Genomic DNA, 7,943 nt, shown 5'->3' on the forward strand with positions numbered 1-7,943 from the left:
CGTGAACCACCACACCCCGTCAGGCTAGTAAATTTTATGTTATGTATATTTTACCACAAAAAAATTAGTATGTTATAATTTAATAACTAAATTAACATTATCTCAGCCAAATTAAGAGAAATTTGACATTTTAATTACATATTCCATGCAGTTTCACTAAAGACAAATGTACAATTTCTGTAAGGCTTTGGGTAATATTGAAATGCTTCACAGAATCCTAAACGGAAACCCATGCAGTAACTGAATCACAGCATTTCATAAGAGGTTTTACTCAATTTTTAAAAGCATTTTACAAACCACATGCATGGTTGAACCACTCTCTATCTTCACTCTCTCTATCCAGGAGGGAGACTGTTAACTGATGTAAATAAGTGAAACAGTTGAAGAAACATTCCCACCTAGCTTAGCCATGCACATGGCAGTCACTTCATAAACCTTCCTGAATTCAGATCCTGGAATCTATAGCAAAATCAAAAAGCAAGCCTGGGCTTCACACTGTCCTATAAACTATCCAGTGAGAGGGCTGAAATTTGGCCTGAAGGAAGGCTGCTCTTTTTTTTTTTTTTTTTTTTTTTTTTTTTTTGAGAAGGAGTTTCGCTAGTTACCCAGGCTGGAGTGCAATGGCGCCATCTCGGCTCACCGCAACCTCCGCCTCCTGGGTTCAGGCAATTCTCCTGCCTCAGCCTCCTGAGTTGCTGGGATTACAGGCACGCGCCATCATGCCCAGCTAATTTTTTGTATTTTTAGTAGAGACGGGGTTTCACCATGTTGACCAAGATGGTCTCGATCTCTTGACCTCGTGATCCACCCGCCTTGGCCTCCCAAAGTGCTGGGATTACAGGCGTGAGCCACCGCATCCGGCCGGCTGCTGTCTCTTGACCCTTATTTCATTACTCGAGATCTCAGCATCAATGCTGGATGATTCCATTTAAAACAGGCTTCACATACCACACATTGCACCAAACTACCACTCTTGGAGCTCCATATGCAAGGCTGAAAAGTAAATATGATATATACACACAAACTTTCTAAATGAAGAGGACCAGAACATTTTAAAACACACAACAGTAAATGCATAAGGTTATTTCTCAACCACGAGAAGTAATCATGACTTTCTAATCATCTTCCATGTATGAAAGCTCCATTGTGTTGAAAACATTTTTCCCCATATTCCTCCCTCTAATTCAGTACTACAGAGTTTAACTCTGGAAGTCAACACCTCCCCAGATCATGTAAAAAACAAAACCAAAAATTAAATAAATAAATAAACCTGCGACTTCTACAGCCCTAATACAGAGCTCTTAAAATTCTTAAAGGAAATTCACAGCTTCTATCAACTTTCATACAAATTAAGTACTATTCTTTAAACTGAGGAACTAAACATCAGATTTAGCTATTCACAATTTATTCATATAATCACTTCCATGCCAGTTACCTATCAAGGACTTAACTGCAAGACAGGACACTTACGACTCTTCCATTCAGAACGTGGCTGTCACTGTACAACGCGAGATGAGTGTCCCCATGGCCTCTCTGGATTGCAGTGTGGCTATGTGCAAGGTGCCCTGTCACTTCTCATCCATCACAACCTCACATCCCAGCAAGCTGGCGCTGCGGAGCCTGGGGAGAACTTTCCAGGACCACCGTACCATTCCCAGCGGGTTTATATGCAAGAACGTCAACTGAGAAGCGGAGACCCCCAGACACGGAGGAAGAGGCACAAAGGAAGGAACCCACACCCACCCCTACAACGGGCTTTTACGTTCTTCAAAACCTTAGCAATAACTTCCTCTGTGCTTTTTTATAAACCTGCCTATTATCATGACTTAATGGATATCCTTAAGGTGCTGAATTACTGTAAAACAAAAGGGAGGCAGTGGAGACCTCAAAGAGAGAGCAAGCTAGGAGACAGTTCCCCGGCGAGGAATGTTGATTATTCCCGAAGGGAAAGTCTTAAGAGACTTTCTGATGACAGCGGCAGTTCAGGAGGTAGAAGGAATAGGTCCCTAAGGGATATCAACCCCGGAGAAAGCTGTGTCACCCTCATTTCCTTCTACAAAGCCAGACCGCCCTCACCTTCTCACCCCTGAAGCGGTGCCGCCCGGGGAAGAAGCAGACACCTCCCAGCTAACTGCCCCAAGCGGGTCAAACTTTGGGATCGGCGTCCTGCTCCGTGTTGTGGAGCGCAGGGCAAAGGGGAAGGATTGGTGCTGGGAGCGGAATCTCCGTGATTTGCCAGAGGAAACAGCACAGACTCCAGACAGCAGAAGCGCCGGGATTTCCATGCAGCTGCCACGACAGGTGACCGGGCCCGCTCTGCAGACACCCGGCTCGCCCCGGGGCTTCGCGGAAGGTGGGGCGGGCGGGCTGGGGAGCCGGGCCCGGCAGGGGAGGTGGCGGCGCAGCCGGGGAAGCCGCTCGGGCCCGACGCCGGGGAGGAAGAGGAGGAGCACAGCCCAGTCTCCCCAGGGAAACCGTTTTCAGGGATTTTCTGTCTCCACAATTAAGAAAAAAAAAAATGGCTCCAAGCCAAACGCCTCCCGATCTCACACACACACCACCACACACGCACGCACGCCCCGCGCTCCGCTTTCGCCCCATTTTCTCACACGGGGAGACAAAAGGCTCCCACAGCCAAGCAGCGGCCACGGCCGCCGGGCCCGGGTCAGACGCCCCTTCGCGCCGCCCCCTCCCGAGCCCCCCGCAGCCGCCGCCCCGGCCCCGGCCCGCCGCGCCCACCCAGCCAGTCGCGCCGACCCCGGGGCCCGCAGCAGGGGGACACACGCCCGGCGGGGCAGGGACGGCGCTCGGGCCGGCGCCCCCTCCCGCGGGACTGCGCGGCGCCCGGCCCGCCGCGGTGGCGACAGCGGCCCCGCGCCTGCTCACCTCAGGGCGGCAGCCGCCGCGGCTCCTCCGCGCCTCTCCGCCTCCAGCAGCCCCGCGCCGCCGCCGCCGCCGCCTCCCCCCGCGTCTCGGCCGAGTCTCCGCCTCCCTCCACCGCCGCCGCCGCCGCCGCCGCCGCCGGCCCGACTGCGCGCCACGTGACCGCACCACGTGACCCGGCGCGGCTAGCGGCGCCTCCCCGGCCCGCGCCCGCGCCGCCGCCCCCGCCCCGGCCTTCGCCGCCGACCGTTGGGGCCCCTCGGCCGCCCTCACGCCCCGGCCCAGGGCTTGAGTCGCCCACGCCACGCCGCGGGCCCGCCGCCACCCGCCCGGGCCACCTGCTCGAAACCCCGGCGCCGCCACCGCCGGAGACCCCTGGCCCGCCACGGTGCCCACGGTGCCCACAGTGCCCTCAGTGCCGGGCCTAGGACTCCAGTCTCCTGGCCCGAGACGGCCTCAGCACCCGGGCACCGCGCGGCTTGCGCGCGGTCTGAACTTCGTTTGAGCCGGAAGTGGACGTCCCAGTCCCATTATGTCTTACATGGAAAGCTGCTGCGAGCACAGAGGCGCGGGCACCAGCGACCCGCGCAGCTCCCCGGGAAAACGGTCACCCGAGTGGCCGCGATGGTGACATCCCAGATAGAGGACCTCATCTTCTATTGTCTATGGAGAAAGGACCGGATAGCGTCATTTTATCTCAGGGAAGAACAATTCACAGCCTTCCCCCTCCTGTTAAATGGATGTCCTGCTAACGACGAAACTTGATCACCTCTCCTTTTACCAGCTTGTACAAAGAAATAGCGTAGCTGATTGTGTGACTCTTCTTCACACGTGTAGTTTAAAATAAAAATTAAAAAATTAAAAACAGACAAGAGCAGCATCCTTTTTTCCTTGATTTGAAGCATCAGAGGCCCCATATCGTTAGGAATAGCAGCCACTCTTCCGCAGGGGCTCGCCATTGTTTTCTATTTTGCCCGTCTGCAAAAGTCTTCGAATCCGTTTTAGACTTAAGAATTCCTGATTCTGCGAATTTTATCAAAAAAAAGTTGGACCGAGTTTGTTAAATTCTGAAATTCCATGCCTCGCCTCAGTCTCCTGAGTAGCTAGGGACTACAGGTGCGCTCCACCATGCCCAGCTCATTTGTGAGTTTTGTTTGTTTTTTTTAAGTGTAGGAATCTCGCTTTGTTGCCCTGGCTCATCTCGAACTCCTGGCTCCAAGTGATCCTCCTGCCTCTGCCTTCCAGAGTGTTGGAATTACAGGCATGAGCCACCACACTTGGCCTACTTTTACAAATTTTGACAAATGCCCCCTAGACTTTATTTTTTTAAAAAAAGCGTGGCGTGTAGTCCCAGCTACTCCGGAGCTGAGGGGGGTGGATCCCTGGAGACCAGGAGCTAGAAGGCTGCAGTGAGCTGTAATCATGCCTGTGAGCAGCCAATGGACTCCAAGCTGAGCATAGTGAAACACGGCTCTAACAAAAAAAAAATTAAATTTTAATTTAAAAGTAACTAAAACAAGAATAGCTGCCTCATGTTTGAATGCACATAAATATAATGCATTTAACTGTGGTCCCAGCTACTCTGGAGGATGAGGCAGGAGAATCGTTTGAACCCTGGGAGGTGGAGGTTGCAGGGAGCCGAGATTGCGCCACCGCACTCCAGCCTGGGTGACAATCAGACCCTGTCTCAAAAAGATAATACATATATATGTATAATGCATTTAAGTATTAAGATTATTTGATAATATTTTATAAACACTCTGAAACTTAATTTTGAAAACTTTAAGAAATAAAACTACATTTACATCTTAGAGTACCTTAAATAAAAGATAATCTTCGCTCAATATAATCAGTATTGCAGTTCGGTTTAGTGCTCAATATTATCAGTATTGCACTTCGGTTTAGTGCTCAATATTATGTTAAATACTGTGGGGAGATCAAAGAAAGAATACCATATGGCCCTTGCCTTTAAAATTTATAATTTCTAGACAGAATTACTTTAAAATATACACTTTTTTTTTTTTTTTTTTGAGACGGAGTCTTGCTCTGTCACCCAGGCTGTGGGTGCAGTGGTGTGATCTCGGCTCACTGCAACCTTTGCCTCCCAGGTTCAAGCACTTTTCCTGCCTCAGTCTCCGAAGTAGCTGGGATTACAGGCACCACCACATCTGGCTAATTTTGTATTTTTAGTGGAAACGGGTTTCACCATGTTGGCCAGGCTGGTCTCAAACTCCTGACCTCAGGTTACCTGCCCACCTCGGCCTCCCAAAGTGCTGGGATTACAGGCGCGAGTGACCATGCCTGGCCAAAATATATACATAATATTTTTCAAGCCCTTTCTTTTCTCTCTCTCTCTCTCTCACACACACACACACACTCTGACACACACACACACACACGGATCAGGAATCAGCATTTATTTGCCTGGCCTGGAGCAAAGTATGGAAAATTTGCCCCTTGCTGTCAGACTAACGAATTAGCAAAAGCATTAAAGATGAACTGTCTTGAATCAATAAATACAATCTATATAACCGTATAAAAACAATATAACAAATACCATCAAGACTGAATAATACAGGTGTGCTTTCTGCAAAATGAAAAAAAAATACTAACCTTGAAACTACTCTTCTACTAATACCATAGTTTTCCATAAGGCCCACAAGTATAAACTCTCTTTTATCCAAGCACTCCTGGGTACAAATACACACAACTCTCAGCAAAGCTGAGAAGTCCCTCAAGTTTGTTTTCTGCCTGTGTCATTTCACACAGTGTCAGTGGTTTTGTGAATGTCTTTGGAGCGGGTATCTTTGCTGAAGTCCTGGTTCTACCACTTACTAACAAGTGACAAGCAAGAACAATATTCCAAACACTGTGTCTTTAGCCATACATTCAAAAAACAATATCTGCCTCACATGGTTGTTGAAATAATCAAATGAGATAATTTATGTAAGCTATATGCCTGACACACAAGAGGTGCTCAATCCAAAATAATACTTGGGCCAGGCACACTGGCTCATGCCTGTAATCCCAGTATTTTGGGAGGTCAAGGCAGGCAGCTTACCTGAGATCATGAGTTCAAGACCAGCCTGGCCAGCATGACAAAAATCTCATCTCTACTAAAAATACAAAAATTAGCCAGGCATGGTGACACGTGCCTGTAATCCCAGCTACTCGTGAGGATGAGTCAGGAGAATCACTGGAACCCGGGAGGCAGAGGTTGTAGTGAGCCGAGATCGTGCCACTGCACTCCAGCCTGGGCAACAGAGTGAGGCTCCGTCTCAAAAATAATAATAAATAATAATAATAATGATACCTACAGCCTGGCCAACATGGTGAAACCCTGTCTCTACTAAAAATACAAAAATTAGCTGGCTGAGGCAGGAGAATTGCTTGAACCTAGGGGGCAGAGTTTACAGTGAGCCGAGATTGTGCATCTGCACTCCACCCTGGCTGACAGAGGGAGACTCCATCTCAATAATAGTAATAATACCTAAGAACCAGACACAGTGGTGGCATGCACCTGTAGTCCCTGTTACTCGGTGGCTGAGGTGGGAGGATCTCTTAAGCTCAGGAGTTGGAGGCTGCAGTGAGCTGTGATCAGGCCACTGCCCTCCAACCTGGGCAACAGAGTGAGATCCTATTTCTGCAAAATAACAATAATAGTAATAGCTAAGTTTTATTAAATGCTTACCGTGGGCCAAACACTGTGCCTTGTTTGTTCTTATCTTTTGCTGTTCTTTCTGTTCCCTGCTTCCCTGAGTGGGTGCCTTCTGTCCCCTATCTTACCCCTGCACCCTTAGGAATCTACTCTTCTCTTCATGTTCAGAAGGAAAATGGTTTAAGACTTTTAAAAGTCATTTATAATAATCAATTACATCTGTTGTGAATCTTCATTGTATACTTTATTTTATTTATTACTGAATTTTGTGACTTAAATCGTTCTGTTGAGTTTGCCAACTGGCTACTTGGGAAGGACTATAGAAAGTTCAAGGATGGAAGATTTGGGGAAAAGTTTTTTTTTTTTTTTTTTTTTTTTTTGAGATGGAGTCATGCTCTGTCACCCAGGCTGAAGTGCAGTGGCACGATCTTGGCTCACTGCAACTTCCGCTTTCTGGATTCAAGTGATTCTCCTGCCTCAGCCTCCTAAGTAGCTGGGACTACAGGCACCCACCACCACACTTGGCTAATTTTTGTATTTTCAGTAGAGATGGGGTTTCACCATGTTGGCCAGGCTGGTCTTGAACTCCTGATCTCATGATCCACCCGCTTCAGCCTCCCAAAGTGCTAGGATTAGAAGCGTGAGCTGCCACGCCTGGCTTTTTCTTTCTTTTTCTTTTTTTTTTTGAGACAGGGTCTTGCTCTCTTGCCCAGGCTGGAGTGTAGTTGTGCAAACTTGGCTCAATGCAGCCTCAACCTCCCAGGCTCAACTGATCTCCCAGCTCAGCCTCCCAAGTAGCTAGGACCACAAGCATGTGCCAGCATGCCAGGCTAATTTTTTAAAATTTTTTGTAGAGACGAGGGCTCACTGTATTGCCCAGGCTGGTGTTGAACTTCTAGGCTCAAGCCATTCCTCCTGCCTTGACCTCCCAAAGGGCTGGGATTATAGGCGTGAGCCTCCCAGCCCTTTGGGAGGCCTGCATTTTATACTTCTCTAAAAAAACCTTTCTAATTATGAAATGAAAAATGTTGCTGCTTATTTAGAACTCTGAGGCATTTGGGAGCCATTAGGAGGGATATCTGGCAATGGGGACCCTTCCACTGTCCTTTGAAATCCCACAGGTCCAATTAGTCTCATTTTGTTGTGTTTAAACACTTTTAAACACTAGATTTTGGCACCACACTTGAAGAAATTAAAACAATGCATAATAATTGCAAAATGGTAATTGCTATAAGAAACAGTGTCCCTCATGTGGCATTCATGATCATGACTCTGTTAGCTGGCTGTCCTGTAGCCCTAGAGTCAAATTTGGGAAAAGTTTCTTATTACCCTGACCAAGCTCCCAAAAGTTCTGAGATCTGTGACCTTTCTTTAAAAGTTACTCTTCAAATAACTTTCCTTT

The 7,943-nt window shown here is 48.1% G+C and overlaps 1 protein-coding gene across 4 annotated transcripts in view; it reads right to left on the bottom strand.

The window, feature by feature from the left end:
- The window catches only part of TULP4 (TUB like protein 4), a 294,657-nt gene extending 291,716 nt beyond the window's left edge, over positions 1–2,941 (bottom strand). For 3 of the 4 annotated variants that reach the window (XM_064360504.1, XM_064360501.1, XM_064360505.1), the window contains exon 1: positions 2,887–2,941. The gene's annotated coding sequence lies outside the window, so the exon portion shown is untranslated. Of the gene's footprint in view, positions 1–1,470; positions 2,085–2,886 lie in introns of those variants that run through there. The other variant, XM_064360503.1, reaches the window with a different exon arrangement.
- Between the last annotated feature and the right edge of the window lie 5,002 nt (positions 2,942–7,943).

This window comes from Aotus nancymaae, unplaced genomic scaffold (genome assembly GCF_030222135.1).
Source record: "Aotus nancymaae isolate 86718 unplaced genomic scaffold, 86718_ANA_hifiasm-v0.15.2.pri h1tg000040l, whole genome shotgun sequence".
NCBI classification, from domain to species: Eukaryota; Metazoa; Chordata; class Mammalia; order Primates; family Aotidae; genus Aotus; species Aotus nancymaae.